Here is an 11,338-nt window from a genome sequence, read left to right as displayed (position 1 = left end):
GCTTGTACTGGGGTCAGTGCCATAACATCAGTGGCCATCAAACAGGTGGGGAGGCACTTTTGAACTCATGTCTGATCTTGACCCTAGAGTCTGATGTGCCCTTCCAGCAGTGAAAGATGGAGCATGTTCACCTGTGATGAGAGCCATCCTGGGGACGGTGTGGCATGCAGCTGAAAGCTAGGGAAAGGGGAAAAAGGAGAACACTAATTCAGATCCACCTTAGCCTCTCTGCTCCATCAATGTTCACCTGTGACTACATCACCAGAGGCAGATGCCTGAGGTGACATGAGCCTGTTCTATTCCCAGCCATGGGAGTTCCACAGCCTGGTAGTCAATGTGATGTGCTGGCCTGTGCAGGTCAAGGGAGACCTGGGTTATTTCTGAGAATGTGTCTCGGAGAGGTTTCTGAAACAGGTGAGCATTTTGGAGTAGATTCAGGAAGGACAACCCATCCTCACCAGTGCAGGTGGGCATTATTCAATTTGCCAAGAGTCTGAACAGAACAAAAAGATGGAAAGAGATTTGTTTCTGTTTGAGCTGGGACATCTGTTTTCCTGCCACTGGATGTCAGAGCACCTGATTCTCTGGCCTTTGGACTTGGACAAGGACCTAAGCAATTAGTTCCCCTGATTCTCTAGTTTTCAGGCTTGGATTGGACCACACCAATCTCCATCACTATGTGGATTCTGTCTTCATGATAACTCCTATTCCATGTGTCTCCCTCCACCCTACTATTTCTCTGATGAGTTCTTACCCACTTAGCCCTTCACAGATGTGGTTCAGATATGCATCTCCAAAGCTCTGACACAAAGCGGTAGGATTGTACACCCTGGCAGGGCCTTCTCTGTTCTTTGTACCCTGGTTCTCTATTGGCCACCAGCAGGAACACAGCAAAAAGGCAAGCAAGCATATTTTGAGAAGTGACTAAGATCACACAAAGAAAACCTCCCACATTGAAACCATAGCTTCCCACATCACTACGTTCTCAGAGTTCCAAAGGATACCAGCATGTCTTTTCCAAACAGGTGGGAGAGAGATGGATAGAACTGAATGGACTCCTCTGAGAAATCAGTCAGTCCTAACCATGCTGCAAGCACAAGTTGGCTCCCTGCTAACTTTGTTATTTATTCCTTTGAGAGCAAGCACTCTCATCTACTTGTTCACTTCCCAAAATGATTGCAAGGGTTTAGAAGCCAGGAAACAAGAACCCAGTCTTGGTGACCTGAACCCAATCACTGTTACCTCCCAGGGTCTGCCATAGCAGGAAACTGGAGTCAGGAACTGGAATGGCCAAGCCAGGCAGGCCCTATATGGGACGCAAGTGTCCCAACCTCCGTCTTCACCACTAAATGCCTGCCCCTGTGCTCCCTTAAAACCTGTTGCTTCCTCTTCCCTCTGCTGTCTCCTCTTCCTCCTCAGCCCCCCTCACTTCCCACCATGCACCTCTTTTTCTGCCACATTCCACTTTCCTGTGGATTTTTATTTGTTCTTTCCTTACATCTTGCCCATTTCTCACTTTTTGTTTACTAGCAAAGGAGAAACTAAGCATTCATCCCATGTCTTATTTCATTTTTATGAGTGATGCCTTATGTTTTGTCCTTAGATTTAAGGGACTCTGTTAACATGTTACCTTGTAATCAGAAATGCTTAGTTATTTATTCAGATGTAATTCATATAACTTACTTTCCCTTTTAGTATGAATAGCATTTTCAGTTAACAGTGACAACCATCCTTTGACTTCTAGCCTGGTCCAAAACATACTTTATTTTGCATTTTTTTTTTCTTATTCTCAGATAACCAGGCCTCTGTTTCCAATCTTTTTCTTCTTGTGAGCAATGCTATACAGTTATCAGTGCATGTTTTTCTCCCATCCAAGTACTAACCAGCCCCGACCCTGCTTAGCTTTCGAGATCAGACGAGATCGGGCGTGTTCAGGGTGGTATGGCCGTAGACAGTGCATGTTTTTCTAATAGTCAATCACTCAGCATAATCCAGTTCCTGCCTATGCGCAGCCTTTGCCTCTGCCCTGAATCTGTACCCCAGATAGCAGGAAAAATGTGCCTGCCCTGTCCTTCACTTACCTATCTCTAGAGATCTTGCCAGCCAACTGTCACAGGCTTCCTCCTGATGCCACCGGGGAACCAGCCAAGGACCTGCTCCACCAGTAGGGCAGGACAGTGGAATTCCCCGGGATGGGACAGGTCCGTGGGGATTGCTGTGGGATCACACCGGTGAGATCATCCACTGTCCCTGGCATGGTACCGTTTAGAAAGGGCTTCTGAATCATTGCCTTTCTTGATCTTCCCATTAGCCCATTAGAGCTGCCACTACCATCCCCTTCTGCCTTTGAAAGACAGAATCAGAGAAACTGAAGCGTCCAGGGTCACATAGCTAAGGAAGTGTCAGAGCAAATATTTGAACCCTGGCCCTCTGATCCCCAAATTCAGAGCCTGGCTCAGTCGGTACACGTGGATGGTTCCCCCATCACACCAGCCACCAACCAGGGAGAAGTGGTTGCAACTGTGGTGGGGCTGGGAGGGGGCAGGGGTGGACACCAACTCCACCTTCAGGATCCTTGGTGAAGAGAAGCTGGCCATCATGTTGTCTCATTCACTGTTCAGTCCCTGGATTTCCCAGGCCTCCCTGGATCCTCCAGCCCACTCAGCTGATGAAGATGCTGGTTTGTGGTTTAGCAGCACAAGAAGGGAACATATCCACAGTCCAGAGTCATTATCTCAGCCTAAGTACATATGAGTGACACACAGATTACTGAGTGCTCCTCATGGGCCACCTAACTGCTCAGCCACTTACACTCCACTCTCTGGACTGGGCTGGGTGGTGCAACCAGCCAGGCAGTGGGTAGACTGAAAGAGCTCCTAATAGCACCAGGGAAGGCCTTTTTGAAACAAACAAACAAATAACAGTGGAACTGGTTTGAGAGTGAAGGTGAAACTTAAAATCAAGTTAGAAGAAAGAAAAAATCAAATTAGAAAAGATGGTGTTTGTAGAGGGGTTGGTAAAATGTGAAAATTGATCACATTATTTATAAAGGCTCACCCTTGTGAAGGTTAAATATCCTAACTGCCCTTGGGTCTGTATTTTGATCATGGAAAGGAAGCTGGGTTTGCCCATTTTTTTGGTTTTAAAACTTGCAAAAAAGAAAAGAGATGACTTTAAAAAAAAAAACTACCTAAAAACATTATAGCTGAAGGAAGCAACCAAGCAACTTGGTGGGGAACCCAGTGAGTAAGACAATGAGGAATGACAAACATGTGCTCCTTTGGGAGGGGTTCCATGCGTGCACAGCACACACAGGAGTCTTAACACCAGGCGTGTCCTCACATGTGTGGTGGTGGTGGTGGATGGTTTGAAGGAATTCATAGGGCAAAGCACTGTCTGGAACATGTTCAGGGGTTTAGCCAGGGAGATCATTCTAAGCAACTCCAAATCTGTGCTTCCTGGTTCCCACAGGATGATAAAATATTTGTCTCTGGAAGCCCCAAGAAAAAGAACATCCAGACATGAGATTGAGATTGTCCTGCCCACCAAGCTAGACTCACAAGGGAGAAGTTATCCTTCTAGTTCTGTTAACTTTTCATCCTTACTGTATTCTCAGAAATATATCCACATAAACTCGTAAGAGAGGGAGAGGAGTAGGCAGTGTGGGGTTTCATGTTGCCACATTTTAATCCTTTTTGGTCAACTTCTAGTCATCCTTCAAAGCTCAGTGTAAAATTCACTTCCGCACCTGTGAACTCTGAAGAGTGCCAGCAGGCAGCCCCCCGGCCTTTATTCTCATCTCAAGGTGTTTCGTCTGGCCCTCAAGTGTAAGCATGGGTGCCCTTCTGGACCATACATCTCTCATCAGATTCTCTTATAGTCTGAAAGGCACTCTATGTCCCAGAAGGACACAGAAGGACATAGAGACCATGGGCCTCCCAGGTGGGAGTGGGACCAAGGAGGATGTCAGAATCATTGGAAACTGGGATTGGAGGGGAAAGTTAATGCAGCTTTGAGTCCATCTCTGCAGCAATGGACAGGTGTTAAGGTGCTATAGAGCTGAGGCACTGGACCTGCAAATTTGGGTATCTCAGGAGGCTTAACATGGTCGAATCTACAACAGGGTGGTAGAATACTATACAACAAGCTACCACTGCAGAGCAGCGATGGCCAGGCTAAGAACCAGTCAAATCTAGCCCAAACAGGACCTACTGTCTTTCTCTGCATAGATCAACTAGAGGGTAATAAGGTTCACCTGGTGAAGTTGGTCAGCCAGACCAGTGACTTCAAGTTGTATTGAATTTGACTTACAAAAAAATTATCTTTTTCTCTCATCTAAATTCATAATTATATCCACAACACAGCTTTATTTACATATAGACTTCTGAAATTGTTGGGTTTTATGTTTACCTTCTCTGTTAGAGTTTATATACCTAGCACAAAGTCTAAAAGGTAATTGAGTCTCAAAAAATATTTGACAGACCAGTGAAGCAGCTTTTGAAAAAAGAAATCTTAAATCTTCCAATCCTTCAATCCATTTTTTGGGTAAGATTCTAACAAAAAAGTCATTAAACCATCAACATCTCAGATGTTTTGAAAAAAATCTATGTCAGTCTTGCAAGTCTGAAATCACAATATTGGGGGGTGGAAATTAACAAACAAAAGCCAGTATAATGAAATGGCTTAAAATAATAAGACAGGGTCTTAAGCCCCTATAAATGCTTAAGATCATCCTCCTTCCCCTATGTTTGTCAAAATTCAACTGCTTGATCACGTGATTTTGTATATATCCAGGAAGGCAGTTTGAGAAGCAAAGAGCTGGAACTGGAGTTTTCCCATTACAGAGGGCATATGGAAAGGAGAGCTGTGTTCTAATAGCATCTGCTGATGGAGAGACTCTAGTACAGTGCACAGTGGCTAGGAAATATTATCTGTTCAGAAGTGAGCAGGGTAGGAGAGACAGGAAAGGGGACCACTTCACGCCAAAATCAATGCAATGGAGAAGACAGATCTGTGTAAATATAACAAGCAGAACAATAATATCATTCTCTGATGTTCAGACTATTTCTTTGTCATTCTGCTCAACCAAGAATAATGCTATTTGCAGATCACGGGTCACGGGTGTTTTACCTGTCCTCTAATAAAAACACATAGGTAAAAGTCACTGACACCAAGAAATAATTTCTGGCTTGAGATGCCATTTGATTACAAGTGTCTCTGACAGCCCACTTTTCTGATGATACTTATGAATACAAAGAAAAAGGGCAAGATCTCAGAACTATGCTGGAAACTTTGATCAAATCAATGGCTTAGTCTAATTCATGGAGACATTTGCAATCATTCTAAGAAGGGACACTTGAGATTGGAACAAACCTATCCAGATTTTGTTTCAGGTAGGGTGAGTGGGCAACCATGGTGCCCTGTGCTTTTTGTCACAGAAATAGAGCACCCCGGTGTGTACCAATCAGAACTCTAACTGAACACGCATGCACCGTGGGCGTGCTGCTCTTCAAGCATGCTAATACTGCAGCTATTGGAAGGCAGTGGCTCCAGGAAACAACCTGTTCATGTGTATGTATATGGCAGGGTGGGGTAGGGGGAGGGACAACCAGAGGCGAACCAGTAATTTTGTACTGTATCCTGGGAGAGGCAACTTTGACAAGCTAAACACTACAGGCAAGGGAGGGGACAGGAAGATCTCTAATCACAGCAAACACTGTCAACTGCAGTTTTGCAGGTGACTCCATGGGTCAGAAGAACAGAGACCCAGGAGTGGGGGTGGGGCAGAATGTGCAGCCTCAGGAGAACAGAACTGTGGTTAGGTGCGTGCTTGCCAGAAACTGAAACTGGCACAGACTCATGTGTGTCCATGTGAGTCAGGAAAAGGGATGTGTATGTGGAAAATGCAATAGGATATACAAACAGTTAGGATTCATAAGTGATTCTGGCAAGGATTCAGAATCCAAGATCATTGGTGACCATGTGTCAGCAGTAAGTCGCTTAAAATATCATGGACAACAGAATGACATTATCAGATACTTGGAGATAACAGAAGGTGTTTAAGAGGTCTACATGGAATTCTATAAAACATGGAAGAGGAATAAATTTCATAAAACATATATGGAGGAATACACCATGTTCATGGGTCAAAACATATATTTTTCAGGTGTCAATGTCCTCCAAACTGGGTTGCAGTCTCAGCCCAGATTCCCCCTCCCGTCCACCCCATGTCCTCTGGCAATATGACCAAGCCCCTATCCCTAAGCACATGACTCTGGTTTGCTCTGCTAATCTAGATGGGAGATACAGCTGCATGATTTCCTGGTCAGACCAGACTGCCCTAGAAACTGGGAGACATCATCACCCCAATGTTGACAGGAAGAAACAATGAAATAAGGGCTATTTTAATGAAAGTTAAAACGTAACTAAATTCACTTTGAGTTTCTTCAAAAGTAGAGTTGTTGAAGAAAACTATGCAAATAAAACAACAGGACAAACCATCTCAGAATTCAGAGGAAAAGGGCAAATCATGAAAACGGGGAGTGAGAAGATGACAATTTCAGAAGACAGACTGAAAAATGGTCACTCAGCTAACTGCTGCTACTGAAGAAGCAGCACAGATTAGACTAGTGACAATCAAAGACACAATAGATAAGGGTAGTCAAACTCTATTAGACAGCAGCAGAATTCTTTGCCTCCTACTCAAAAGTTATGCCCACAAACCTTTCCATGGGTGGCAAAGCTGGCTAACTGTCCACGCAAACTCACTTGTTCCTGAGGCTGTTGGGGGCAACTTTTCAGCCACGAGTTGCATTTCTCAGCATCCCCTGTGTCTAGGACAGGCCACACACCAGTTCTCATCAATGAAATGTACACTTGTTGCTTCTAGGTCACAACAGTTAGAATGTAATACTCTCTTCTCCCTTTTGCCTGCTGTCTACTGATGCCCAAGGTGGCCTTGGAAGCTGTGAGAAAAGCACATGTCCCATGAACCTTCACACCCTGAATGCCTGTGGAGCAGGGACTCCTCCAACCCTCACCCCAAACAAGGAACCTTGCATGCTATGTGTCCACTAGCTGATCTGTAGAAATGTTAGGGTTTGTTTCAGCAGGTGTGAGTTAGTGAGAACTTTCAGAGTTGATTAGAAGTACAATGACCTGGGAATGCTATTGGGACTACCCAATACTGTTGAATGTGTAGGATGCAGTGAGTCAGCTTCTAAGTACGTGTTCTCTATGGAATGTCTATAGCAGAATGGTTCGTAGCAGTGGTTATGAATAGGAAGGCACCTACATCATCACTCAGAGTGGGTCAGATGAGTTGTGACATAATTCATAGTAATCATGAAATGCACTGAAAGCCAACAAAAAACAAATCAATAATTATTTTGTAGCCATGGATACATGACTGTGCGCAAAAAAAAAAAAAACAAAAACAAAACCAAAAACACAGTGTTAAGGAAGTCTCATAAAAATATGGGTAACATAATTGAATTTTTATCAAATACAAAAGTCAAGCAAAAAATAAACAATGTATACCTATCTTGTGATTAGCAATTTAGTCCATCATGAAAATCCTGCTGCTAAATAAAAACTACTAGCTAAAAACATAAAAACTCACTGTGATTAGAAAACTTATGATTTACTCCTTTGAACACAAAATACTCCAATCAATTTTATACACAGGAAGTAGTTGATGTATGTGGTGTATATAGTAGCACAACAGGTTAAGCCACTGCTTAGGACTCCCACATTTTGTAAAGGGGTCCTTGGGGTCAAGTCTTGTCTCTGCTTCCCGCTACTGCACCTAGAAGGTGGCACACGAAGGCCCAAATAATTACATCCTTCTTACCCACAGGGGTGACCCACACACAGTCCCTGGCTGCTGACTTCAGCTTGGCACAACCCCAGCTGTTAAAGGCATTTGGGAAATGAACCACAGAGTTTAAGATCTCTCTGTGTCCCTCTTGGTTACTCAGCCTTTTAAAGTAATAAACTCATACAACTTTAAAGAAGAAAATAAGGGTCCAGTGTGGTGGCTCAACAGGCTAAGCCTCCATCTGCAAGTGCTGGCATTCCATATGGGTGCTGGTTTGTATCCCGGCTGCTCCACTTCCCATCCAGCTCCCTGCTTGTGGCTTGGGAAAGCAGTGGAAGATGGCCCAAAGCCTTGGGACCCTGCACCCATCTGGGAGACCCGGAAGAAGCCCCTGGCTTTTAACTTTGGATCGGCTCAGCTCTAATCATTATGGCCATTTGGGGAAAAATTTGTGTCTCTGTAATCTGCCTTTCCAAAAAATATAAATATATCTTATATATTTATTAAGAGTCCACCTCACTGGACTCTTAATATGTTGATTGAAAATGGAGTGGGGGGAACAAGTTTTTACAAGCAATGGCACCAATTTTGAAAGGAATTAGGAACTGTGTCAAACTAACACAATGGACATTCATCGTTTTCTCAAAGACCCTTACCTCAGAAAAGTTACCATCCTGTTATTGAAACTGTCTTAGTTCTGACCTGATTTTCCTGCCAGAACACCAGGAGCTAGCCTGCCTAGAGTTGGAAACGGTTTGCATCTGCACCTGTAAATGTATTCATCCTTTAATTTATGTAAGGTCTTTGCACACAATTCCTGATTCTTTAAGAGATGCCAACAAATCTTGGTTTTCTACTGTTGCATGAGAACATTAGGCCCCAGCAACACTCATGTACAGAGAAATAAACATGCTGCAGTACCTAAAAACAAAACAAAACAAAACAAAAAAACCCCTGTCTTAGAACAAGAAAAGATGGAACATTTCCCAAGGCATGTCTTAAAGTTGGCATAACTCTAATACCAAACCTGACAATAACGCTGCAGAAAAAAGGAATACTTCAAATTGGTCTTACTAATGAATATATTTTAAAAATCCTAAGTACTACAAAATTAAAATTAGCTGGACGCTATAATTACATAGCATAAAACTTAATTTATCACATTGCAAGTTACAAAAGATTTAACAAGTGTTTAAAATAATTTGCTAGAAGTGTCTCTTTTGATTAATCTAGGAAATTTGAAATAAAGGAATCTTCTTTGTGCAGTGAGATTGTTTTGGGTTCAGAGAAGCACCAGTGTTACTTTTCGTAATGGACGTTAGAGATGTTCCAACCAAATCAGCAAAATGACAGGGAAGGGACACTGGTCAATGTCTCTTGTCACTTCTCTGAAACTTCTAACCAATGTAATCATTTATTTGTACCATGATAGGTGTAGATTGGAAAGACAGGAGGAAGAAAGGTACTCGCTCTTGGATGGTCAGCTTGGGACTGGCGTGCGGTGAGAGAAGGCCGCTTTCAGTGCAGGCTGTCCAACGGCAGCCCCTTTGCCTGCTGAGCAGGTATGGGAAAGTCAAGCTTCTTACTGTGAAGGGAATTGTCATGCCATTCTAACAACTTGGGGGGAAATAATAAGGGAGGAAATGGAGAAGAAGGAGCCCCTGAGCTTTTAAATCTGTATCAAGAAAAATGTGAAATCTCCTCAGAGAGAGAGGGAGAGAGAGATCTTTCATCAGCTGGTGTCTTCCCCCGCTGGCCGCAGCAGCTGGTGATGGGCCAGGCTGAAACTCAAGGCCAGGAACTTCATGCAGGTTTCCCATACATGTGGCAGGGACCCAAGCACTGGGCCATCTCTTGCTACTTTTTCCAGGCCATTAGCAGGCAGCTGGATCTGAAGTGGAATAACTTGGACACAAACTGGCACCATATGGGATGCTGATGTCTCATGCAGCAGGTGTCCTGCTATGCCACACACCAACTCCTGAGACCACAATTTTTACTGAAGTCACCCTTGTCTTTCAGATTTTCCCTGTTTACCTGGCACTCCATGTGACAAAACATTTTGATGCTAAAACTAGTAAAAAGTCTCGTTTTTAAACTATGAGCAAAGATAAGTAAATCTGGCCACACCATCCAATCAACATGAACATGCAGAATGATCCACTTTGATGAGGGGGTGACAAATGTGTAGAAGTCCCAGAACCAGAAACTGCAATGATGATTATTGCTTTGTAACTCAAACAAACCGCAACAAACCGGTGTATAGGTGTGCATTTTCTCCCCTTGGCAAAAATACATTACATAAAAATATTATTATAACTAAATGATAACAGCATAATAGAATGCATTATAACTAAATCATAATTATTTATTATTAATCTGTAAATTATTTTCTTTCTACATTATATTTTACCATGAGTATGTTTTTACTGGCATGATCAAATATCAAATTTTCAACAAAAGAATATTTTCATTGCCTTTTTCTTCTGTGATATTGCCATTTGTTTAATTATATATTGTTACTAAAAATAATTTCATTGTACACAGGGAGAGGGATAAAAAATAAAAAGGTCTGCTTCAGACACCAAATATGCTAAGCACACCAGTGCCAGTATTATCAGGCTCCTACACTAATCACACAGTTGCTCTGGGGAGTATTTCTGCACCTGTTACACTGATTTTTAGTTCCACAGTCTCTGTAATGGGCAGAGTGGCGACATCTTGAAGCTGGTGTGGATTCCACATCACCAAGATCTTTGGCTGTGCTTTCCGAATGGCAGAAAATGGTACAGGAATTCTGTGGCCTAGTCTACTGGGAGCTAGCTTTAAGGATCAAGTATAGCAGGCATTTAAGGCTTAGATCTCTGTGTGCTTGTACCATTGCACAGCATGCAGCTAAGGTTACCAAGCCGTGGCTGTCTCACCGCATAATATCTACTCTAAAATGCAAATCTACAAATAACAAAGGCAAATGTTCACAATAGCACAGGTGAGTCTACAAATGGACAAAGACATGGTCAATGCAGCTGACATTCTGGAACATTCCTGACATCGGTTCCTGAATGTATGTGCTCCCAGATACAGAGTAATCTGCTTGCCCACTGTGCTCCCGGATACAGTGTGACCAGCTCACCCTCTGTACTCCTGGATACAGGGTAACCAGCTCATCTGGTTTGCCTGGAGCTGGGGGATTCTCAGGATACAGGGTAATACTTTTCAGTGCTAAAGCCATGGAAATGCATACCAAATGAGATGAGTTGGTCACCGAAATTGTCAGAGTGTCCTACTGATGCTGCATGGATTTTTGTAAAATTTAAGAATATTTGCAGTGGCTGTCACTAGCTGTGTAATTGAAGTACAGAGTCATTTGCTCACACAATGAGCAGCGGAAGGCTAGCCGACCAGGTTGCTATAGCCACCCACAGAGCTCTGAGTCCCCGTTCCAATTCTGCTTCTCTGTGCTTTTCACAATTTTTCTTTGGATTGCACATTTCTGGCAGAAAGATGGCAGGGCAGGGG

The sequence above is a fragment of the Ochotona curzoniae genome, unplaced genomic scaffold, assembly GCF_017591425.1.
Source record: "Ochotona curzoniae isolate NIBS_2020 unplaced genomic scaffold, NIBS_Ocur_1.0 contig_883, whole genome shotgun sequence".
Lineage (NCBI taxonomy): Eukaryota > Metazoa > Chordata > Mammalia > Lagomorpha > Ochotonidae > Ochotona > Ochotona curzoniae.
Note: the sequence above shows the minus strand (reverse complement) of the source record.